The 27,699-nt window shown below is 36.8% G+C and overlaps 1 protein-coding gene across 1 annotated transcript in view; it reads left to right on the forward strand.

Moving 5' to 3' along the window:
* Window positions 1–3,363: 3,363 nt before the first annotated feature.
* Window positions 3,364–27,699, forward strand: part of LOC126824038 (uncharacterized) — a 183,324-nt gene continuing 158,988 nt past the window's right edge. The window contains exon 1 of the mRNA XM_050553188.2: window positions 3,364–4,047. The gene's annotated coding sequence lies outside the window, so the exon portion shown is untranslated. The remainder of the gene's footprint in view (window positions 4,048–27,699) is intronic.

Here is a 27,699-nt window from a genome sequence, read left to right on the forward strand (position 1 = left end):
AGACATTAATTAACGTATCCAGAACATAATCAACTCTCGATGTCAGCACTATCCTGCGATAATTGTTGGATTTTGATCCGATTTGCTGCATAACTTTCCTTCTCGATTTAACAATTAAATGGATAATCGAGACTATGATTTTTGTAGTACCGACTTTAGTAATGATGACCGAGGCTATGCGGAACTTTCGATCGCTTATTTCTCGGTTCATAGTGGATCAATTTTACTGAAATTGTCAACAAATTGCCTTTACATTATTTAGTTTTTAACTATTATAGTGAGAACTGCCAACTCGTTATCTAATCTCCCATAATGTATCTTTAATCTCTTGCAAACCTCAGTGGTATTAAAGTTGAATCTCTAACAGGAAATTTGGTACAAAAATTATTCAGATTTATTTAGTATTTACAAAGATATGATCAATAAAACACTTCAGATTATGTGAAATGAAATGAAATGTGGTTTAATCTCCTACAGCACACTGGATCAGCAGTGAATATACACTAGGCCGCTATAGTCCGGTCGCCAAACCCAATTTTTCGAGTGAACCTAGAAATTATATACAAAGTTTTTTTTATGATTGATTTTAATAGCCTAGGGTGTCCCCGTTCAGAATCTGCCGGGTGAACCTCGGTCACCCTTGAGCGTTTTGAGAAATTCAAGATGGCGTCCAAGACGGCCGCCACATCAAATAATCCCCTATAACTCCCATAGTATTTATTCTAGGATGATAATTTTGTTGTCTAACCGTATGTTTTTGGGGTCAAGGAATACACTGAAAACATGTATTATTTTGTGGGGTGATTAGATGATATTAAAACCAAACATGCCAGACAATATGGCCCTTTCACTAGTTAGCGGCGGTTGGGGGCAATTATTTCACCGAACCAAACTATATCAAGAGATAAACTATATATTTCTGGACATAAGAGCGTATGAGTGATAGGTGAACACCACATACATCCCTATCAGGGCATTCAGGGCCACATGGGTCGATCCTGAAAATGGAGACACAAGCTGATTGTTGAACATTTAAAAAACACTATTTCTAACCACAAAACAGGGATGGCTTAGAATATAAAATATTTTTCGCTTGTGCTGTCACAGGTTGCAGCCAGAAACACGACTAAAGTATTAAACTGGATATTACCTAGTTTTGTGGAAGTTATGTTCCTGTTTTGTGGTTAGAAATAGTGTTTTTTAAATGTTCAACAATCAGCTTGTGTCTCCATTTTTTATGTATTAAGAAAAATAAATAAAAACGTTTAAGGTATTGTGGGTAAAAATTATTTCCTATTTAGTGTAAATGCGTATTATAATGAGTGAAAGGCGTCATTCTGCCCGAACCAGTAACATGTTATGTAAACAATGCATGAGCCAATGATTGACACCGCATGCTGTGACGTCACGTGCTAGAGGCAGTTATCTTTTAAGGAGATATTAATCCTCTGTGAAACAGATTGCTCCTACTGCTATGCTCCGACTGGGCTAATGAAGACGGGCATACGCCATACAGTGTGTTATGAGGGAAATTTTCCCCGGGCAGCTGCACTATGGCCCACACTTATATCGAATTCCAACTGCCAAGGGATCTTTTGCGTGCATGCTAATGTATACACGGGACCTCAGGTTTTTTATCCCATCCGAATGACTAGACAGCTGTCCTTGTCAAGGCCCTCCATCCTGCATCACTGAAAAGGGAATACCACATCGGAAAATCCTGATGGACTTTCTTGGCCAATGCAGGGATCGAACACGCGACCTCTAAGCTAGCAAACCAGCGTCTTACCCACTTAGCCACCGTGGCTCCACAAATAATGGGACATTTAGCATCCTATGTAGATGATATAAATAAGCCAATGTCACTTATAAGTCTTAGATAAATTATTTTAATGAGCCTCTTTTAAATCCCATTCAATCAAAGCTGGGAAATTGTGATTTTGTTTTCTTAATCAATTTGAGTATTCGTGGGTAAATTGAATATCGTCAGAAAATTGGGTGATTGAGATCGGAAACATAAAGTTTTAATATCAGAGAGTTCAAAATTGAACCATGTGTTAGTCCCAAAATGACATAGTTTGTGTGAAATTCTTGGGGTCTTGTTCAATAAATAACACACTTAAATATTGTGTGTGATATTTTGTTAAGATTTCAAAAATTAAAAGGAGCAAGTCTTTAACTCTAACTAGTCTTTAACATTGAAAATTCAACTTATTGGTCAATTTAAATCAACATTGATGTTGTGATCTTACCATGAAAAGACAGGCTTCTGATATCCAACATTTAAGACAAAATGAAATTTTTAAATTGGCGCACGAATCGCATGCCAGAATGCTTTCAAGCGCAATTTGTAATGAAGCGACTTGATGAACGAGGCTAATCATACCCCTTAGGAGAATACCATCGGTGTACTCTGGAAATCCCAGATGCCAAAGACTGTCATTCAATTTAGACTCTTTGTGTATTTCGCCGAACATAACTAATTAGAAATTACAGTAAAAACAGAAACAATTGAATGTAAATCAGTTTATTATATACATTCATAATACATTGTTATTACATTGCGACACATTTGTGTCTATTTCTAGGTGCCAAAGAATAGAGATTTAGCTCCTTTAGGTATTTGGAACTAAATTCTTTTGAGAAGAGCAACTGCGTACTCTTTTTTTTTTCATGAAGATTAAATGAAAGGCAGAATTTTTAATAGGTAATCTCTATTGTTTCAGCCTTCACTGTGCCTTATACTTTGTTAGGAGAGTTGGATGTCCGAATGGTTAGCGTGTGCGTGCTGTATCATAAGGTCTGTCATTGAGTCAACTGACGTGGTTTCTATTCCCCGGTCCCCGGTTGTACGTGACAAGGAGTAGGGTCACCTTGTCAAACCTTGTGGGTTTTCTCCAAGTCCTCCGGTTTCCTCCCACTGCTAAAGACCCATACGCGCAAGCAAATTGTTGAAATAAAATTGAACCATATACGTGTCCCAAAATGACCTAGTTTGTGTCAAGTGGACGTTAAACTCTCTCTCTCTCTCTCTCTCTCTCTCTCTCTCTCTCGTTTTGTTAAATTATGATAACATTATATACAAGGGATAAAGTTTTGATGTTACATTACGTGCATGCGAATTATTGAAATTTAATTGATCCATGTTAGTCCCGAAATGACCTAGTTTGTGGACATTAAACCCATCTCTCTCCCTCTCTCTCTCTCTCTCTCTCTCTCTCTGGGGATATAGTTTTAATGTTACATTACATCAATAGTATAGTAGTGAGCTTTTACAGTGTGTTCTCTCATCTAATACTAGTTGATGATTAACTGTGTTCATCCATACTACTGTATATTGACAGTTCTCCCAACACACAACCGATAGCAGGCAGTGTTTGTTTGTATGACTGCAATCATTGTGGGACTCTCAGCTGACTGGCTTGTAACTTTACAATTCACTCTTAACAACAATCGGTGGGATTCTAAACCTTTATCTTCAAACCAACATCAGCTAGTGTCATCATTCTTTTACCATACTTCCCATCTCGGGTGAAAATAATATTATCAGGATTTGATCAGAAATGTATTAGACGTAGCATAAACTACAGTGATTTGATATTCTCCACGGAAAATAAATTTAGAAAAGGAAGAATTATCTGTTTAAAACGACTTATATTACCCTAAAAAAAGTTGCAGAAGTAAAGAAAAATATATATAGATAGTGTTTCAAATATTTTACTTTTAAATTATATGAAAATTTTTGTATTTTTAGACGTCAGATTGAAAGATCAAGTTAGAGCTACAGATACATGTTTAATAGTTTTGGACACAACCACGAAGAACTAGGAATTGTATCAACTCGTACGGTTATCATTTTAAATTGGATTAAACCCGAAATGAAACAACGTTAGATTTATGTTTTTCGAACTCTGTAGCAAGATAAAGGATTAACAGAACTTTCATTTCTTGTGATGTTTTTAGATAAAAAATAGAAAAAGGTGATCAATATATAAAAGGTGAATTATTTGGATTTTATCTGGCTTTTGAAGTGAGACAACGTTACAGGTAAGTTTTTATTCGATTCACATGATATTTTTTTATAAGGTAACAAAGCAGAAGGTGTTTGGCTAGGGAGAACACGCCAAAATATTACACTCATATTGGAATCATATATGGAACAATTAAAGGGAAACCCACAGAAATTTGACATTTCAAATTTATATTAAAGGGACAATAACACTCTTGCTGGCTTGACAGCTCCAGAAAATAAAAAAATAGCCTTATTCTAAGTACTAGATGTGTTAGTGTCCTACCTGTTGTGTAAATTATCCATTAAATCCTATTTTACTTGTCCAGATGGTTCAAAAATATTTTTAAATCCAAGTCACATTTGAAAAGCTTTATGTCAGGCTTTTCAAATCATTTAGTTGAATTTTTCCAATTTTTTAAATTAGGTGTGTTAAGATGAAATTTGTATCATCAATTAATTGGAATGTTGTAAAATAGTACAATTTGTTGACCAGAATAAAGATTGGGACATATTATTCAGTTACAACAAGAGTGGTATTGAGCCTTTAAAGGGGCGTTAGGTAAGATTAGATAAAAAGCTGACAGTTCTTGTTATAATAGTTAAAAAATAGATAATGAAAAAGGAATATGCTGAAAATTTCAGTCAAATATCATCACTCTGAATCTAGATATTAGCGCTTCAATTTTAGGCTAGCCTTGATCGTCATTACTACTGTTTGTTATGATAGTAAACAAAGTCTTGATTATCCATTTTTATGGTTATTTCATCCACCACAAAACGTATTGAAATTCACTGAAACATTGTTAGGCCTGTTTAATATAATATACTGTAAATGAAATAAAATGGGGTTTTGCATCGACTGCTCTAGTGAAGGGACATTTTGCCCTGGCAGTGCTACTACGACCTACTCTTATTTTGAATTCCAAAACGCAGCAGTTTTTTTTATCCCATCCGAATGACTATACACTGTCCCATGTCCTGTACCACTGACAAGGGGGAACCACACTGGAAAATCCTGCATAAAAACTGAAAGTTTGTATTTATTAGAAAAAGTAGCACAAAGCTACGACATGGATGATGTTTCCCCAGAGGATTTTACACAAACTAAAGATGCTGATCAGAGAAAATGTACATTTTTCATAGCTTAAATCAACGGTAAAATATGCTTTGATTGATTATTTAACATTGATCACAAAAAAAGACCCAGATATCGACGGTTGATTGCATTCAATCAGATTAAAATGAGGTTCATCAAGAGATGGGGGGTTGGATGGCCGAATGGTTAGCACGTGCGCGCTGTATCATGAAGCCTGCTAAAGACCCCTACGGGCAAGCAAATTATTAAAATAAAATTAAACCATATGTTAGTCCCGAAATGACCTAGTTTGTGTCGAGTGGACATTAAACCCCATTTCTCTCTCTCTGTCTCTCATCAAGAGATATCGGCGATATATAGGGAGAGAGAGAAATGGGGTTTAACATCCACTTGACACAAACTAGGTCATTTCGGGACTAAAATATGGTTTAATTTTATTTCAATAATTTGCTTGCGGGTAGGGGTCTTTAGCAGTGGGAGGAAACCGGAGGACCCGGAAAAAACCCATGAGGTTGGACAGGCGACCCTACTCCTTGTCACGTACAACCGGGGATTCGAAATCACAAACTAGGTCATTTCGGGACTAAAATATGGTTTAATTTTATTTCAATAATTTGCTTGCGGGTAGGGGTCTTTAGCAGTGGGAGGAAACCGGAGGACCCGGAAAAAACCCATGAGGTTGGACAGGCGACCCTACTCCTTGTCACGTACAACCGGGGATTCGAAATCACGCCAGTTGACTCAATGACAGGCCTTATGATACAGCACACACATGCTAACCATTCGGCCATCCAACCTCCCTCGGCGATATATATTCTCATAGCATGGATTCAATCAGAGCTACAACAGGCCCATTAAGAGATAGCAGCAAAATTTATAGGTGAAGCTGGTTTGTTTTGACTATATATCTTCTCTGTAAATATTGAGCGTTATTCAACCAATTTTAGACCGTTACAGCTTTAGAGATATTGTAGTTTGCGCGGGATTCAAAATATGACATTTTAACAGTTCATTCTCTCAAATATTAAATGATTGTCTCCTTAAATTTTATTCAATGCATCTAAAATAATAGGGGATTTTAACAGTAAATTCTCTAAAATATAACTTGAATAACTCCTTCAATTATACATGCATTCAATGCATCTAAACTAAGAGGGGATTTTAACAGGTTTATTCTCTAAAATATAACTTGATTGGCTCCTTAAACTATACTCAATGCATCTAAAATAAGAAGGGATTTTAACAAGTTTATTCTCTAAAATATAACTTGATTGGCTTCTTAAATTATACTCCATGCATCTAAAATAAGGGTGTGTTTGTCATTGAGTCAAGTGATGTTGTTTCAATTCACCGCCTGACAAGGACAGCTGTCTAGTCATTCGGATGGGACGAAAAACCGAGGCCCTGTGTACACATTGGCATGCACGTAAAAGATCCCTTGACAGTTGGAATTCGATGTAAGAGTAGGCCATAGCGCAGCTGCCCGGGCAAAATTTCCCTCATAGCACACTGTATGGCGTATGCCCGTCTTCATTAGCCCAGTTTAGGAGCAGAACAGTAGGACGTTAAACCCCATTTCATTTCATTTCATTTCTCTCTAAAATAAGTTATAAATAAAGTAATGTAGTATTTTTTGTCCTGTGAATTAAAGTGAGTGATATAGAATTGAAACTCTGCTGTCAATCATCCAGAACAAATCTGATAAACCATTGAAACTCTGTGTACACATATTAAAGGAAACAAATTACTCGAAGCCTTTGGATTGTTTTTGAATTCTTTCTCTTTGACAATGTATGCATTTTTAAAACATATCAATCTTATTTGAATAACTATATAGTTAAAGAAAATCATATAATTTGCAGTTGTGACTGTTGCTAATTAGAAAATTGTTGGATTTAATAATATTTGTGTTTCCATAGTAACAAATATGTGTTAGTTTTTGATATACAAGGACCCAGGGTGTCAAATTATACTTGGATAGAAGTACAAGTAATGAATAAACAATGGGTTATTTTTATCGTAAATTAAATTATAAATATCTATAATTTCTAATGAATACATCAGTGGGATATTTTTTTTTAACTTTTATTCAACAGAACTTTAAAGAAGCTAAATCGCTAATATTCTGGAAATAGAAATTGACATAAATGGGTTGCAATGCATATAATAATGTGATATGAATGTATATAAACTGATTTACCGATATATTCAATCGTTTATGTTTTTACTGTAATTTCTAATCATTTATGTTCGGCGAAGCGTGCCAGAAGTTTGAATCGAATGGCAATCTCTAACGTCTTGTTACTCCAGTCTACACCGATAGTATTTATTGTGCATGCTCTCCAGATAAGAATATGACGTCACACCGTTTGACATAACATGTGGAATATATCTAGCCTAGTTCTTCAAATCCCTTGTTACAAATGGCTCTGAAACGCATTCGTGTGACAATAGTAAAATGTTATTTTAATAAGTAATGAACGCAACTGTGAGATGTTTTTTTGTCTTAATTTGGATATACAGTATGTATTGAATATAGCAATTAATGTTATTTTGGTCTTAAATTGCACAGAATAAAAATAGGTAATGGAAATAGAAATTTAAACCATGTCTGGTTTTTAACTAATTGATTAATTTTTCTTAAACTAATGTAGCTCAAAATACGTATATACGCCTTTTTTTTTTCAGTAACTTTGTTATACATGTATTCCTTTTACCTGTGTATCTATGACACTGACAGGTAGGGCAGGTGTTCATTTATTAATTATATCCACTGATTACATTATATATATGAACCCTATATCTGGTTTTCACCAATTTTCCAATAATATGTCTAAAAATACCAGTTTTATCCTATGTCTGGTCTTAAACTCATCATTTAATTTGTCCAAAAATACCTGTAATATATGACAGGTAAGGCAGATGTTCCTCTGTTAATTAATATCAGCATATTACCGTGATTACATCATATATTAATTACGTACAGTATCTCACCCACGTGGGCGTTATTTGGTATCGTTTATATCCAGCAGGATGTATTATGTAACAAATAAATCTCTCTATTGTAGGTCTTTACTTTGGCTTTCAAAATGTTGTAAATTATCAGTGAATCACCTTCACTGTTTAAAGGGTGTATCAATCTAATTAAAACACAGATCCTATTTTGTTTCGTTTTTATAGTTCAAAATTTTGTTTTACTTGTCTTTACTACACTAGGATCTGGAAGAGTTGTTATCATTGACGTGTTCTGAATGATGTGAGGGATTTTATCGTTCAAAATTTTGTTTTACTTGTCTTTACTACACTAGTATCTGGAAGAGTTGTTATCATTGACTTGTTCTGAATGATGTGAGGGAATAGCTAATGAAACGGTCTGTTACGGCGAGCTTTAGGTGTGTTTTGCACGGAACTGTGGGTAATCCACTAATAACATCAAATGTCTGACGTCATAGGGTCAATAGCTGTTCGTATGACCTCTTACGCGACCTATCGCTATAACCGGTCAGATGTTCATGTAGTGTATGTCATCGAAAGTATAAAAAAAACGAAACGAATTAATCAGATTGAGGTTGTATGACTCTATTCTTTGGAACCTTACAGATATATTATCAATCTGTTTCACAGAGATCTTTTAATATCTCTGTTACAGATGACTGTTTCAACACGTGACGTCACATCACGCGACATCAATCATTGGCTCAATAGCGCGTGCATTGTTTACATAAGACGTTACTAATTCGGGCTATATGGTGAATTTTACTTATTTTAATACCCATTTATACTAAATAGGAAATGATTTTTACCTACAAACAATGCAAACGTCTTTATTAATTTTTCTAATAAATGCAAAAAAATGTTTTAGAATTTAATTTGACGGAAGAAAAAAGTTAATATTTGGGACTCATTAAGTCGCATCGATGTCATCCTTATCAGTGATTGTAGCGGCCTAGCAAAAATTCACTACTGATTGATCAGTGTGTCTATTAGAGGTTTTTATTTTGGCTTCAAATGTTATATAAGTTATTATTTAGACATTTATCCACATGACAAGCTTATAATCAACTAAGTTCATCCAGATTTTCCGATGTGGTTTCCCCTTGTCAGTGATGCAGAACGGAGGGCCTGACAAGGACAGCTGTCTAGTCATTTGGATGGGACGAAAAACCGAGGCCCTGTGTACACATTGGCATGCACGTAAGAGATCCCTTGACTGTTGGAATTCGATATAAGAGTAGGCCGTAGTGCAGCTGTCCGGGGAAAAATTTCCCTCATAGCACACTGTATGGTGTATGCCCGTCTTCATTAGCCCAGTATAGGAGCAGACCAGTAGGACGTTAAACCCCATTTCATTTCCATTTTCATTTATAATCAACTCTCTAGGTATTGGTTGCCCGAGATTTAATCGAATTTGACTTTGAACACCAAAGCAATTTAAAAAAAACTGGATAATCCAGACTTAAGTGTTGGTTGTCAAGTATCGTTGCTATGATAACAAAAGATCTACGCTACGTCTTCAATCAGTGATAATTTGGCACAGAATTAAGTAATTTGAATTAAATTTTCAATATATTTATTTTTCATTATGTATCATTGAACTAGTATAGCAAGAAAAGTCAGATTTTTATCGAAGTTTTACGTAATTCATCTTTAACAGATTTGTCTGTTGATAATATTAATACTAGAGAGTAAGAGAAATGGGGTTTAACGTCCACTTGACACAAACTAGGTCATTTTCGGATTAACACATGGTTCAATTTTATTTCAATAATTTGCTTGCGTGTAGAGGTCTTTAGCAGTAGGAGGAAACCGGAGGACCCGGAGAAAACCCATGAGGTTGGACAGGCGACCCTACTCCTTGTCACATACAACCAGGGAATCGAAACCCCGCCAGTTGACTCAATGACAGACCGTATGATACAGCGCGCACGTGCTAACCCTTTGGCCATCCAACCCCCCATATATTAATATTGATTTTATTTGCGAAGGGTTGAAGATTAGGCTATGATAGATAGCCTTATGCTAAGGGCAGATGAGTGTATTTTTTTCGCCTGATCGCACCGATTAGAATTCGCTAGCAGTATTTTATGGCCAATCACGAGTATGTCATTCTGCGAGTAAATTACCTCGAACATGTGACTTGTTCTAAATGGCAAATCTCGAAATCATAATATTGCTTTTGTAGCTTACCATTTATTTGCTAAAAATAAAGCACAGATTATCTAGAAGGGCTCGTTGGACAAATCAAAACTTGTGGTACAGGAGTTAGATTCCACGCTTCGGCAGTGGAGTCAGACATTAGACTACTAGCATCCTTCCCTTACTAGAAAATATATATATATATAGAGAGAAATGGGATTTGATAACGTCCACTCAACACGAACTCGGTCATTTTGGGACTAACACATGGTTCAATTTTATTTCATTAATTTGCATATGCGTAGGGGTCTTTAGCAGTGGGAGGAAACCGAAGGACCCAGAGAAAACTCACGAGGTTCGACAGGCGACCCTACTCCATGTCACATACAACCACGTCATTTGACTCAATGACATACCTTAAGATACAGCACGCACATGCTAACCATTCAGCCATCCAACTCCACTAGAAAATACAGCATGATGAATAACATATGGGACTAATACAAAATAAAACAGAGCAGTTATAAAGATTAAACAAAGTGTGTATGATCTTATAACACAAAGTTAGTATACACGTATATACACAGTTTATATGTCAAGGGTATGTGCATGCATACTGTGTTGATAATCATTAACTAAAATAGAACGACCACCTTGATCTGGGTCTGAAATAAAGTTCTTGTGTTGTAATTACTTGATCTTCATTCAAATCAGGGTGTTGGATGGCCGAATGGTTAGCACATGCATGCTGTATCATAAGGTCTGTTATTGAATCAACTGGCATGGTTTCGATTCCCTGGTTGTACGTGACAAGTGGATGTTGAACCCAATCTCTCTCTCTGATCTTGATTAAGGACAGCATGCATACATATACACTGTACATTTAGATATAATCATATACATTTGACAATACATTACATAAAAAACACATACATATAACACATGTAATACATTCATACAAACAGTAGTACATGTAATAAATAACTATAGTTCTACAAGCATTATGTTAAAACCTTGGTTATATTAAAGGTATCTACTCATTTACCTACATGTCTTTATTCTACAAATATTGTTTTATCACTGATATTTCTTTAAAGGCTCAATACCACTCTTGTTGTAACTGAATGATATGTCCCAATCTTTATTCTGGTCAACAAATTGCACTATTTTACAATATTCCAATTAATTGATGATACAAATTTCATCTTAACACACCTAATTTAAAAAATTGGAAAAATTCAACTAATTGATTTGAAAAGCCTGACGTAAAGCTTTTCAAATGTGACTTGGATTTAAAAATATTTTTGAACCCTCTGGACAAGTAAAATAGGATTTGATGGATAATTTACACAACAGGTAGGACACTAACACATCTAGTACTTAGAATAAGCCTTTTTTTTTAGTTTCTGGAGCTGTCAAGCCAGCAAGAGTGTTATTGTCCCTTTAAACACTTAAATATACATTAAGCAAGCGCTAAATCTGCCAATTGCAGGTCTTCCTTTAGGCCTGAAATGTTTTCTAAATTATTAATTAGACATTTATTAACATGAAAAGACCATAATCAACTCTAGATGGCATCGCTAGCCTGCGATATTTAATGGATTATGTTTCAATTTACTGCATAACTTTCCTTCGCGATTTAATTATTAAATGGATAATTGAGACTATTCTTTTTTATCTACCGACTTTAGCAAATTGCCTTTACATTATCTAGTTTTTAACTATTATAGTGAGAACTGCCAACTCGTTATCTAATCTCCCATAATGTATCTTTAACCAAAATACCCAGCCACAAAAAAAAATTGATAAATAAATATCATTTTAGTATTATCTGTGCGAGATTAGTATACTTTAAACACTTAACCAAAATACCAACCCACAAAAAAATTAATAAATAAATACATGTATGATTTAAGTATTATCTATGGTAGAGTAGTAGAGTTATGTACTGGTATTTATGGTTGATTAGTAGTATATACTGGTATATGAGGTAGATTATCTATATATGAGCGGGGTTGGATGGCCGAATAGTTAGCACGTGCATGCTGTATCATAAGGCCTGTCATTGAGTCAACTGGCGTGGTTTCGAATACCCGGTTGTATGTGACAAGGAGTAGGGTAGCCTGTCCAACCTCATGGGTTTTCTCTGGGTCCTTCGATATTGAAATAAAATTAAACCATATGTTAGTCCCGAAATGACCTAGTCTGTGTTGAGTGGATGTTAAACCCTCTCTCTCTCTCTCTCTCTCTCTCTCTCTCTCTCTATATATATATATATATATATATAAGTTATACTGATTAGTGGTATATCTTGATATTATCAGATTTATGATTATATACTGATATAATCTTACCATACTGCACACAGCAATGCATCTACTTCATGGAGCTAACTATAGACAGGCAGCCTAAGTTTGGGATGATAATCTAACATGATAACCTATTTGTTACTCAAATATACACAGTATACAGGCATGTAGTATATTTTAACAACATAGATAATCTATCCAGTTTATATTTAGACTAACATATAGCTGTGTTAGGGAGAATTTTGCCCTGACAGCAGCTTTTTCAACAACTCTTGATTCAGACCTTTGTTTTTTGTTCCATCAGAAGGACTAGAGTTCACTGAATACAATTCATTGTCAGTCCTGAAAGCTCTAACCCTGATTCCTGCATTTCCCCTTGTCATTGGTGCACAATAGAGAACCTGGCAAGTGATGTATAGTCCTTCGGATGGGAGACAAAAAAATTATGTCCCGGGTATACACTATCGTGCATGTAAAAAATAACCCTTGGCAGTTGAAATTCGATATGAGAGTAGGTCCTTGCATGGCTGTACGGGCAAAATATCCCTCATAGCGCACTGTATGGCATATGCCGGAGCAGAACAGTAGGACGTTAAACCCCATTTAATTTCATTTCATTTACCTCTAGTTTACAAATAATCTTTCTAGGCTAATATCGCTCATAGCACACTGTATGGCAATTGCCTGTCTTCATTAGCCCAGTCGGAGCAGAATAGTAGCACGTTAAACCCAATTTCATTTCATTTTCATTTATTATTCATTATCAAATTACATGATAGACAGACTATTATCTAAAACCTGATCAATCTTGGTGGTTATCTGATTTAAAGACAATTTATGAATAATATTAATAATCTTAATAAAATCAGCATTTTTCGACCTTCCCTTGGGAAATTTGGGCGACGCTATCAATTGTTTTAGTGTTGAATATTTTAGTTGCCTAACCAATATACAAATTATTTTAAACCTGATTTAAATACAGATCTATATTTCGTTTCTTTTTTTTATAAATTCTATGCCCTTCACCACCTGAAGATCTGACCAGTTGTAGTAATATTGAGTATTTATGATAGATTATAACTGCATCTCAAATGATCAAAACTGCTTATCAAACTTTTATTTGATTAGCAAAAATTTATTACAGCTGTTTCACGCTGCTAACCAAACATCGACAGTTATATTTTTTTTCCTGCTTGTCATATGATTTACAAGTGGTTGTATAGAAACAGCTTGCTGGATTGTTTTTATCATATTTTATGATTCTCTTTTTACAATCGACAAGTAATAACTGATCTGATTAAAACACAGATCCTATTTCGTTTCGTGTTTTATAGTTCGCAATTTCGTTTTACTTGTCTTCACTACACTAGGATCTGGAAAAAATGTTATATAACCCGCGTTCTGGTTAATGTGAGGGATTAGCCAATGAAACGGTCTGTTAGACGAGTTCTTGGCGTGCGGTGCATGGAACTATGGGTAAACCACTAGAAACGTTGTCGCTGATTGATTAATCAATGTCTGATGTCATAGGGTCAAAAGTCACTTGTATGACCCCTGATGTGACCTTCCACTACAACCGGTCAGAAATGAAATGAAATATAGATCTGTATTTTAATCAGATTGAGCGTAATAACTAAAAATCACTGGCGGTGAAAATAGACCATATATTTGTGTCTTTGGGCTTTTAAACAATTAGAGAGAGAGAGAGAGAAATGGGGTTTAGCATCCACTTGACACAAACTAGGTCATTTCAGGACTAACATATGGTTTAATTTTATTTCAATAATTCGCTTAAGCATAGGGGTCTTTAGTAGTAGGAGGAAACCGGAGGACACAGGGAAAACCCACGAGGTTGGATTAAACAATTAGATTTTGTTTAGTGATGGGATTATATAAATAGAAAATGATTAGAGATTTGGGGGAGGTTGCAGGGTGGCCGAATGATTTAACGGGGTCTCTCAGATCAAAAGATCTGTCATTGAGTTAAGTGACTTGTGTAACAAGGAGTAGGGTCGCCTGTCCAACCTAATGGGTTTTCTAGGGGTCCTCCAGTTTCCCCCCACACATAAAAGAAGTCTTGATAGTTGGAAATCAAATAAGAGAGCGATAGCAAAATGGGGTTTAACATTCACTCATCGCAAGCTAGGTCATTTTGGGACTAACATATGGTTCAATTTTATTTCAATAATTCGCTTGTACGTAGGGGTCTAATAAGTAGTTGGAGGACCCAAAGAAAACCCATGACGTTAAGCAGGCTACCTTTCTCCTTGTCACAAGTGGGGAATCGAAACCATGCCACTTGACTCAAAGACAAAGCTTAGTAGTAGAAAGAAGATGACTATATTTTGTAAGATATCTATCACAAGAAGAAAGAAAGAAAGAAAGAAAGATGTATATATTTTGGGTATTAGACTCTTGAAGATAGACAGATATATGTTTGTGTAATGAGTATATAATTATAATGTTCTGACATTTATTATGAAGACAAATGTAATAACAAACACTCTACAGATTATTTAAAGAGAGAGAGAGAGAGAGAGAGAGAGAGAGAGAGAGAGAGAGAGAGATGTGGTTTAATGTCCACTGGGCACAAACTAGGCAAACTAGGTCATTTCGGGGCTAACATTTTTTCATTATGTATTATTGAACTAGTATAGCAAGAAAAGTCAGATTTTTATCGAAGTCTTACGTAATTCATCTTTAACAGATTTGTCTGATACTAGAGAGAAATGGGGTTTAACCTCCACTAAGCACAAACTAGGTCATTTCGGGATTTGCACATGGTTCAATTTTATTTTAATAATTTGCTTGCGTGTAGGGGTCTTTAGCAGTGGAAGGAAACCAGAGGACCTGGAGAAAACCCACGAGGTTGGACAGGCGACCCTACTCCTTGTCACTAAAGATATAGTATTTATGTAACATCAGGTTCAAAAGCAATCTGATTAAAGGCTCAATACCACACTTGTTGTAACTGAATAAAATGTCCCAATTTTTATTCTGGTCAACAAATTGTACTATTTTAGAATATTTCAATTAATTGATGATACAAATTTCATCTTAACACACCTTATTTAAAAATTTTGAAAAATTCAATATAATGGTTTGAAACGTCTAACGTAAACCTTTTCAAATGAAACTTGGATTTAAAAATATTTTTGAACCCTCTGGAAAAGTAAAATAGGATGTAATGGATAATTTACACAACAGGTAGGACACTTAAACATCTAGTACTTAGATAGAGATATTATTTATTTTCTGGAGCTTTCAAGCCAGCAAGAGTGTTATTGTCCCTTTAAAACACAGATCCTATTTCATTTTGTTTTGTATAGTTCAAAATTTGGTTTTGTCTGTACTACACTAGGATCTGGAAGAGTTGTTATATAACCTACGTTTGGGATGATGTGAGGGATTAGCCAATGAAACCATCTGTGAAAGAGAAGTTTTGTTACCTTCACTTTGATAATCATAATAATTTATGTAACATCAGGGGGAGGGGTGTTGGATAGACGAATGGTTAGCGCGAGCGCGCTGTATCATGAAGTCTGTCATTGAGTCAACTGGCGTGGCTACGAATCCCCGGTTGTACGTGACAAGGAGTAGGGTTGACTGTCCAACCTTGTGGGTTTTCCCTGGGTCCTCCGGTTTCCTCCCACTGCTAAAGACCCCTATGCACAAGCGAATTATCGAAATAAAATTGAACCATATGTTAGTCCCGAAATGACCTAGTTTGTGTCGAGTGGACTTTAAACTCCATTTCTCTCTCTCTCTTTTGTAACATCAGGTTCCAAATAACTATTGTCTTGATCATTGAAGTGGGGGTTCTACAGGTTGTCTTGCAGTATTAGGGATGGTTTGGTGAGATGACACTGGTTCATTGACCAAGAGAACCCAAAGTTGTTTTGCTGTACTAGGGGTGGCTTAGTGATTATTTAGCTGGTTCGTTAACCCATGAAATGAAATGGGGTTTAATGTCCTACTGTTCTGCTCTTGACTGGGCTACGCCATACAGTGTGCTATGAGGGAAATTTTGCCCGGGCAGCAGCACTATGGCCTACTTTTTTGTCAAATTCCAACTGCTAAGAGATCTTTTACGTGCATGCTAATGTGTACACAGGGCCTTGGTTTTTTGTATCATCCGAACGACTAGACAGCTGTCTTTGTCAGGCCCTCCGTCCTGCACCACTGACAAGGGGTAACCACGTCGGAAGTTCGTTAACACAGATTCAATCTAGGTAATAGCAGGTTAAGATCATCGAAGGGATTATCTAATAAATTATATCGGTAGCTTATCTAGCTTTGCTGTGGATCTTAGATTCACTTCCAATTTGGTTATGGTGGCTTGTTTCTTGGTGCAGATAAATAAGACTTTAAATTGCCATTTTTATTTCAGGGGGGTTGGATGGCTGAATGGTTAGCACGTGCACGCTGTATAATAAAGTCTGGCATTGAGTCAACTGGCGTGGTTTCGATTCCCCGGTTGTACGTGACATGGAATATGGTCACCTGTCCAATCTCATGGGTTTTCTCCGGGTCCTCCTGTTTCTTCTCACTGGATTTTAAACCCCATTTATAATAATATTATTATTATTTATCTTCTATAGCGCTTCATTATATCTGGTGATATTTCTAAGCGCTTAACAAATGTCCAACCTCGTATGTTTTCTCCGGGTTCTCCGGTTTCCTCCCACTGCTAAAGACCCCTACGCGCACGCGAATTATGGGAATAAAATTGAACCATATGTTAGCCCTGAAATGACCTAGTTTGTGTCGAGTGGACATTAAACCCCATCTCTCTCTCTCTCTCTCTCTCTCTCTCTCTCTCTCTCTCTCTGCCATTTTATTTCATTTTGTGTAAAACTGTTCAATGTGGGATCCCTTTAACGTCATGTCAAGTTGTAGCTCTTGGCACCAGAAAAAATAATAGCACAATAAAATATATGAAGCACCAGTTAATGCTGATATTGCGTAAGGATTCCTGATTTACTGCAAACACTTAACTCTGATGGAATCCTGAAACAGAATTAATCGGCGATAATTAATAGTTACGGTTATAACTGACAAATTATCCCAGATTTAGAAAATCCACGCAGCTTATTAACAGTTATATAAATATCTAGTGTTGACGTCATTTTTCAGAATGCGTCTAATAATATAGAATTATACAGAGTTCATTTTGTTAATTAATGTTCTATTTCATAGTGTATTAATAATTGACGTGTGATCTGTTGATATAATTAAATATTAATAAGGTGCAATATGTCATTTTTCTCATCCTTGTTACATCAACCAGTGTCTTCGTTAGCCCAGTCAGCACAGAAAAATAGGGATGTCAAAACCCCATTTGAGATTCTAAGAATCATGAACTGTTTGACATGCAATGCCAATTAGGTACACCTGTAGACCTCGGAACTTTCTCAGCCGATGCTCGGATTTCATGATTGTGTTTAATTCTTGAAAATTTGTGTTTTATGTGGTGTAGATTGACACACAGGTAAGATCTTCAAACAATCAGTGAGGACTGGTAAAAATCAAATGAATGAAAAAGAGAGAGAGAGAGACAGAGAGAGAGAGAGATTTAGATGATCATTTGACACAAATTAGTTCATTTCGGGTCTACCATATGGTTCAATTTTATTTCAATAATTCACATGCACGTAAAGGTCTATAACAGTAGGAGGAAACCAGAGGACCGGAAGCTTATGTACCAATATTTCATTTTGCGAGGGACTAACAATCAGTGGTTTTTAATGGACTGAGAAATCCAGAAAGAGAGGCAGAGAGAGATAGAAATGCGGATTAATGTCCACTGGACAAAAACCAAGTCATTTCAGGACTAACATATGGTTCAATTTTATTTCAATAATTCGCTTGTGTGTAGGAGTCTTTAGCAGTGGGAGGAAACTGGAGGAACTGGAGAAAACCCACAAGGTTGGACAGGCGACTCTACTTCATGTCACATAGAACCAGGGAATCGAAACCAAACCAGTTGACTCAGTGACAGACCTTATGATACGCGCATGTGCTAACCCAAATGAAATGAAATGGGGTTTTACGTGAAAATTGCATATTTTCTAAGAAAGTCAAAACATAATTATTTCTATATCTGTTACTTAATAGGTTGTCAAATCACTATTATATAATCATAGGAATCATTCTAGCACTAAAAATAACATTCACGTAAAAATTGGAAAAACTTTCTACTCGCTGACGATATTTGGAATTTGTATCATTTCTTTTCAATATTTTATAACTAAGTTTACACAAGAGGGAGTTTACTCGATTGTCAGAGTCTGTTATTAAACAGAGACTTTTAAAACCTGCACATGTGATAATAACAATGTAAAAGTCAACGTTGGATTTAAAAATAAAATGATATATTTGCCAATTTCTCAACTGACACAAGTGAATTATAGGATTAAGGATTATTCTTTAACAAGGAAGGACTGTGTGTATAGATGTCATGTATTTTAAGGCTTTTTTTAAGGCATATTTTAAACATAAGACTGAAAAAATTACAATTCTTGCTCTAATGTCCTAGGGGCCCATGAATATCAAAGTTCAAAATTGAAATGGGTAATTATGCACATATTTTTTTTTTGTTCCTTTGAAGCTTGTATAAGTATGTACAAAAGTTTTCACTTTATCGCAACCTGCTAGTGAATCATCTAGATCTAGTGTTGAAAAGGTTGTTGGGGGGTGGGGGGCAAAAAAGGCCTCCCCCCAGCACATTTTTATCCTCTCAAGGATCCTGCTAGTGAGCCAATGTCTTACTTACTGTGCTACTGTATGTGGCTCCTCATATATGATGGATATACAGATTTAAGAAGCAATAAGATAGAGAGAGAGAAATTGGGTTCTAGTCCACTCGACACAGACTAGGTCATTTCGGGACTAACACATGGTTCAATAGGGGTCTTTAGCAGTGGGAGGAAACCGGAGGACCCGGAGAAAACCCACGAGGTTGGACAGGCAACCCTACTCCTTGTCACGTACAACCGGAGATTCGAAAGAAGCAATAAGACTGATTAGTTAGATCTATAGAAGGAAATAAATCTGGAGTATACATATATTTATTATTGGTACATTGACCGAAGTAGGTGGACAATCAATCAATCAATCAATAAATCAACGATCCGACTATTGATTAGTATATTTATATGATACATATCTCTGAAGATTGTCTGTATAATATTACATCTACATCAAATATTTATCATTATCAGGCCTGGAAATAAGGTTTTAGATGTACCTGACAAAATGTCAGACACTAATAAAATAGTACCTGATATTTTCAACTAAGTGTCAGACATGTATTAATAATATCAATAAAAAAGACAAATCAGTGCCTGACAAAATGACAGACACCAGAGGATTTGTGCCTAACAAAGCCAGAATCTGTGCCTGACATTGTCTGTGACAGGTGCCTTATTCCAGGCTTGATTATATTATGTTATGTTATGTTATGTTATGTTATCATTATTTACATTTAACAGTCTCATACAGTATGTGATTCCTTTTTATCATACATATCATGATCCCTTTTTTATCATACATGATCCCTTTTTTATCATACATGATCCCATTTTATCATACATTACGGGATCCCTTTTTATCCTACATGATCCCTTTTTATCATACATGATCCCATTTTATCATACATTATGTGAACCCTTTTTATCATACAGTACATGATTCCTTTTTATCATGGTGCCGCGGTGCAGGACAGAGGGCCTGACAAAAAACCTGAGGTCCCGTGCCCCATCGACGTTCAAATAAAAGATCCCTTGGCAGTTGGAATTCGATATAAGAGTAGGCTATAGTGCTGCTGCTCGGGCAAAAATTTCCCTCAAAGCACACTGTATGGTGTATGCCCGTCTTCATTAGCCCAGTCTGAACAGTAGGACATTAAACCCCATTCATTTCTTAGCTAATAACCATGTGCAACCTTTGTGTTCAATTCAATTTTTATTGCTAAATTATTTTACAAATCTACCTTCTGATCTTCTGTTTTATTATCTTGTTTCATTTCCTGTAAAGTTCTTAAAGTATTAATCCACTTTCCAAGTGACATTTATCATTTTTGTCACTATCAGGATCTGTCTGGAAAAACTAGAATTATTTTTATCGTTAAACAATGGATGTATATGCTTTATGTTACGGTTTCATAAAAAAGAATAATAAAACAAAACCAAACAAAACAACTTCAAACAGATTTACTGCAGATAATATTTTTTTAGAAAAATACCTGTAGCATGGAAAAGAGATGAAGATGGTAATTTATAATTTACAGGTTGATGAGAAAAAAGATCAAATCAATTTGATAAGAATTAATTGTCGATATTACCTGTCGATATATCGTCTGTAAGGTCTAATTTCTTCACCTGATGATTATACCCAATTATATACAGATTGTCTTGTCCCATGATCGTGTTTTACTAAGGCCATAATAATTTAAAGTTTCTGTCCTTCAGGTAAGGCGAATATGCATTTGTTTGATGAGTCAAACACTGACGAGGGGGTCTGGGGTTCAATTCCGGTGTTGGCCGAGAAAGTTCAGCAGGGTTTTCCTACCTTGTTTCCCGTTGTCAGTAGTTTAAGACGAAGCGCCTGACAAGGAGAGTGTCTAGTTGTTCGGATGGGCGGAAAAACCAAGGTTCTGTGTACATACAGGTGTGAGAGAGAGAGAGATGGGGTTTAACGTCCACTCGACACAAACTAGGTCATTTTGGAACTAACATATGGTTCAATTTTATTTCAAAAATTTGCTTGCACCTATGGGTCTTCAGCAGTGAAAGGAAACCGGAGGACCCGGTGAAAACCCACAAGGTTGGACAGGCAACCCTACTCCTTGTCACGTACAACCGGGGATTCGAAACCACGCCAGTTGACTCAATGACAGGCCTCATGATACAGCGCGCTCGTGCTAACCATTCGGCCATCCAACCCCCCGGGGTGTGAACGTAAAAGATCCCTTGGCAATAGTGTAAGACGAAGCTCCTGACAAGGACACTGTCTAGTTGTTCAGATGGGAGGAAAAAAACAGGTCTCATTATTCACGTGGGTGTGCACGTAAAAGAACCCTTAACTGTTTGAATTAAAAGTAGGCCGTAGCCACGATGTCAAGGCAAATTGTCCTTCAGAACACAGGGCTATACTATATACCGGAAAACACTGGAAACAGCGGAAAACTTAATTTCTTTCTTTCTCTATCTCTCTATCTGTCTGTTTTCTTCGGGTCCTCCGTTTTCCCCCCACTGCTAAAGCCATCTACGTGCAAGCAATTTATTGAAATAAAATTAAACCATATGTTAGTCCCGAAATGGCCTAGTTTGTCTTGAGTGGACATTAAACCCCATCTCTCTCTCCCTATCTCCCTCTCTCTCTCAAATTAAACCATATGTTAGTCCCAAAATGACCTAGTTTGTCTTGAACAGATTAAACTCTCTCTCTCTCTCTCTCTCTCTTTCTCTCTCTGTGTGTAAAACTAAAAATAAAATCGGTTTGGCTTAATTGAAGTCATTAATATCTTGAACCAATCAAACTCATTAATAGATTAATAAATCTCAATTTTTTTACCTAATGGAACCATCCTTAAGTTCGATCATTATTCCTGATTGTAGGCCTAGATAACCTTTCATTGGAAATTTCTTTACTTGACTTTGAATCTAATTAAGCGATAAGTCTCCGCGTCTGCTGCCTTTTAATCACTTAGCTGATTACTTAACTGATTTCAGGAATTTCGGAAAAAAAGATATATTGAAACGTTAATGAGGATCTTGTGAAAGTTATATCTGCAAGAGTAAATTTGAGATGTTAACAGATAAAAAAAAAGAACAGTTTTTTGATAAAAAAAAAAACAAAACGAATGTTGCATTTTTAAGTTGAATGATGATTGATTTTTATACGCCTACAAGTTCTTGACAGTTGGAGAGAGAGAGAGGGAGGGAGGGAGAGAGAGAAATGGGGTTTAACATCCACTCGACACAAACTAGATCATTTTGGTACTAAGACATTGTTTAATTTTATTTTAATAATTTGCTTGCGCGTAGGGGTCTTTAGCAGTGGGAGGAAACCGGAGGACCCAGAGAAAACCTACGAGGTTGGACAGGCGACTCTACTCCTTGTCACGTACAACCAGTGATTCGAAACCACGCTAGTTGACTCAATGACAGGCCTTATGATACAACACGCACGTGCTAACCATTTGACCATCCAACCCCCCTTGACAGTTGGAATTTGACAGTTGTAAGAATAGACGTGCACGCTGTATCATGTATCATACGGTCTGTCATTGAGTCAGTTGGCATGGTTTCGATTGCCCGGTTGAACGTGACAAGGAATAGGGTCGCCTGTCCAACCTCGCAAGCAAATAATGGAAATATAATTGAACCATATGTTAGTCCCAAAATGACCTAGTTTGTGTCAAGTGGACGTTAAATCCCATTTCTCTCTTTATTTCTGTCCAACATGTAGGGAATCTTTTAAAAATTCTGTCCGACATTTGACAAATAAACCATTTTTTGCTTGTTGGATATAAAAATATTAGAAGACTCTGCTAAAGTGCTGGAGGAAAAATTAAATTAAATGTGTTAAACCACCTACGTTTCCGCGCCATGGGACAGTATAAAAGGGGTCACAATATGTAGTTTAAGATGAGCTTGTTAAATATCAAATGTTCCTTGGCTATAAACCACACTAGAATGTACTTAAAGATATATTAGTTAAGAGTTTAATAAAGAGTTGGTCATTCTTGCTATAATAATTGAAAAATAGATGATGAAAAAAGAAAATATTGAGAATTTCATTCAAATTACCTCATTCTCAGCCAAGTTATCATTGTTTGTAGTTTTGACAAGATGTGTGCACAGTGGTAACCAGGGCACTGGTATAATCGGGACTTAGCCTCGCTTACCCATTTTTAAATTAAATTCTTAAATGGCAAACCGTTTTAATCTAGTTAAAATCTCGAGAATCCGATGCCATCGAGAGTCGATTATGGTTTTGTTTTGTTAGTAAATGTCTAATTAATAGTTTATATAACATTTCAGGCCTAAAGAAAGACCTGCAATAGGCAGATTTAGCTCTTGCATAATGTATGTTTAAAGGTCATATGGCTCTATTTTTTCGAAGCTTGAATTGTAGAAAAATGGTTCTAAAAGCATGAATGTATGTAAAGTAATTATTTAATTTTAAACAAAATATTGTAATTTCTAATCAATTATATTCGGTGAAATTTGTGGACAGTTCAAATGAACGGCAGTTGTTTACGCCTGCTTATATAAGTGCATTCTACACGCTTTTTAAATTATTATTTTGTCATTTGTGAATCAGTCTTTACTAATTACTTCCATATTGTATTGTAGGATGTGTTTTTATATGTGCATTACAAATTGGTACACGACTCGTGTACTGATTATAAAATGTTAATTGTGTCTTAAATATTGGATATTAGGATCCTATAGTTTCACGGCAAGATATCAACATCAATATTGATTGAAATTGTCTCAAACTCCTTTAAATGGACAGGGCTGGGTTGTGACAACAAGAAGAGTGTTTTATATGATAGGGCTGGGTGTTACGAAATGAATAGTTTATATTTATTCCATTAGATGCTCTGTGAAATATCTCCTTAAAACAGGCTTAAGGACCCCCCAAGGAGGGGGAGTGGATGGCCGAATGATTAGAGCGTGTGTGCTGTATCATAAGGCCTGTCATTGAGCCAACTGGCGTGGTTTCGATTCCCCGGTTGTATGTGACAAGGAGTAGGGTCGCCTGTCCAACATCCTATGTTTTCCTCCCACTGCTAAAGACTCCTACGCGCAAGCAAATTATTGAAATAAAATTGAATCATATGTTAGTCCCAAAATGACCTAGTTGGTGTAGAACAATTTACAAGTGAAATATCTCCTTAAAACAGGCCTAATGACTCTCCCCAAGGATTTGATAAACTTGAAAATAATTTGCTTTTAACAAAAACTTGGTAAAACTGAAAGTTAAAATACCTCTATCTCAACAATAGACGAGAGAGAGAGAAATGGGGTTTAACATCCACTTGACACAAACTAGGTCATTTAGAGACTAACATATGGTTCAATTTTATTTCCATAATTCACTTGCGCGTAGGGGTCTTTAGCAGTGGGAGGAAACCGGAGAACCCGGAGAAAACCCACAAGGTTGGATAGGCGACCCTACTCCTTGTCATGTACAACGGGGGAATCGAAACCACGCCAGTTGACTCAATGACAGACTTTATCATACAGCGCGCACATGCTAACCATTCGGCCATCTCCCCCCCCCCCCAAAAGACGAGAAAATTCGTTTAATATTATTTTGTTTACAATCTTACAGACCTGGAAATACCCGACAAAATGTTAGACACTAATGAACTCCTGTGAAACGTTCTGATTTTTCTGTCAGACATTTCCTATTATAAATATAATTAAAAACATTAAGTCTGTGTCAGACATCAGAAGCATAGAAATAGGGAGAGACAGAGACAGAAAAAGGGAATGACTGAGTGAGAGACTACTAAGATAAACCATGTATGTGTTTGTGAAGTTAACATCCCCTGAACAACACAAAAACACAGTTGGGGCAGGGACAACTCAGATAACACCAGGCTACTTGATACAATGTCAGAGAGAGAAGTAGGGAGTGACTTTGTCATGGGCGGCCCACCAATCATGCCGTTTTGGGCGCTTCATTATTTGGCGGGGCGTCCAACCAATGGGGCGCCCAACCAATGTCACTTGGTTTTATGGATGCCTCACCATTTGCGGGGCGCCTCGTATATAACTACATGATTGCCGAGGCATCCATAAAACCAAGTGACATTGGTTGGGCGCCCTGCCAATCTCGTCTTGTGGTCGTTGGTTGTTGGCTTCATATTGTGTCCAATAGAAAGGGGACCTTTGGCAAAATTTTCCCGGGGGGGGGGGGGGGGGAGCCAATCTTGCAATGGGGACATTGGTCATTGGCTTCATATTGTGTCCAATAGAAAGGGCACCTTTGGCACCCATAGGGGGCGGCAATATTTTCCGGGGGTGTGGGGGCAGCCAATCTTGTCATGGGGACGTTGGTCGTTGACTTCGTATTGTGTCCAATAGAGAGGGCATCTTTGGCACCCATTGGGGGCGGCAATATTTACCAGGGGGCGGGGCAGCCAATCTTGTCATGGGGGCGTTGGTCATTGGCTTCATATTGTGTCCATTGGAAAGGGCACCTGTTGTAGACGCCGATTCACACCCCTCCCCTCCACTAGCTACGGGCCTGGAGAGAGAGAGAGAGAGAGAGAGAGAGAGAGAGAGACTACTAACATTAACTGTGTTTATTTAATTATGAATAACCCCTGTTTTACACTGTACCAGAGTGTCTAATCTGTCTGGTGAGAAATGTCAAGACTCCTACTAGTTGTTAGACACGGCAACAAACACAATTATTATTCTTATTTTGCGGTGATGATAACAACATGAGTTTGTTCTGTGGTCAGATTGGGTCAATAATGAGTTTGTACTATGATGAGATTGGGTCAATATTCAGGGTGTTTAATAAATTGTTGGCTGTGTGAACCTTATATATAATTCAGAAAGGGACCTCAGGTGTTCACGGAAATAATTTCTTACTTCTCTGCACCTTACAGGGTAGTTGGGTGGCCGAATGGTTAGCACGCGCGCTGTATCATAGTTTGTGTCAAGTGGACGTTAAACCCCATTTCTCTCTCTCTCTCTGCACCTTACAGGCTAATGATGGTGGGCTTACCCAATATGAGAGAGAAATGGGTATAACTTCCACTTGACACAAACTAGGTGGGAGGAAACCATAGGACCCGGAGAAAACCCACGAGGTTGGACAGGCGACCCTACTCCTTGTCACGTACCACCTGGGAATTGAAACCACACCAGTTGACTCAATGACAGACCTTTTGATACAACATGCACGCACTAACCATTCGGCCAACCAATCCCCCATGACGTCCTACTATTCTGCTCCAACTGGGCTACTGAAGACGGGCATACGTCATACAGTTTGCTATGAGGGAAATTTTGCCCAGGCAGTGGCACTATGGCCTAGTCCCATATCGAATTCCAACTGTCAAGGGATCTTTTATGTGCACGCCAATGTATACATGAGACCTCGTTTTTTGGTCCCATCTGAACGACTAGACATCTGACAAGGGGAAACCACGTCGTAAAATCCTGATGAACTTTCTCGGCCAATGCAGGGATCAAACACACTTCCAGGCTAGCGAGCCCGCGTCTTACCCACTTAACCACCGTGGCTCCCATGTAAGTAAAGAGGTATCATCTACTGCTGTCTGCTACCCCCAAAAGAATAATACCCAAGTATGACAATTAAGCAAATTACTGTGTGATTAGCCTTTCTAGATATTCCATGAATTTGTAAGAAGAACAATTACACGACATGACAATCTTATTAGTATTGATTCCCTCTGTTAAATCAATCAAACCATTCCTCCCGATTTGTATGGCCGACCACTCTCATAAAAGCCTTTTTACTCTGACCTTGATGTGAGCGCAAACAAAAAGAAGTCAATTGAATAGAGAAACAAATTTGTTTCAATTATTTAGCATGTTTTGTTTAGGAGTAAGCAGACATGTTATAGTCTTGATCAACCAGTTTTCTCGAGGCAACTATAAGAGAGACAGACAAAGGGAGTTTAACACCCACTCGACACAAACTAGGTCATTTTGGGACTAACGTATTGTTCAATTTTATTTCACTAATTTGCTTGTGCATAGGGGTCTTTAGCAGTGGGAGGAAATTGGAGTACCCAGAGAAAACCCACAAGGTTGGACAGGCGACCCTACTCCTTGTCACATACAACCGGAGAATCGAAACTACGCCAGTTGACTCAATGAGAGACCTTAGAATTATATTCAATTAGTAGAAGTTCATCTTAAAGGGACAATAACACTCTTGCTGGCTTGACAGCTCCAGAAAATAAAAAATAGCCTTATTCTAAGTACTAGATGTGTTAGTGTCCTTTTAAATCCAAGTCACATTTGAAAAGCTTTATGTCAGGCTTTTCAAATCATTTAGTTGAATTTTTCCAATTTTTTATATTAGGTGTGTTAAGATGAAATTTATATCATCAATTAATTGGAATATTGTAAAATAGTACAATT

The sequence above is a fragment of the Patella vulgata genome, chromosome 6, assembly GCF_932274485.2.
Source record: "Patella vulgata chromosome 6, xgPatVulg1.2, whole genome shotgun sequence".
Classification (NCBI taxonomy): Eukaryota; Metazoa; Mollusca; class Gastropoda; family Patellidae; genus Patella; species Patella vulgata.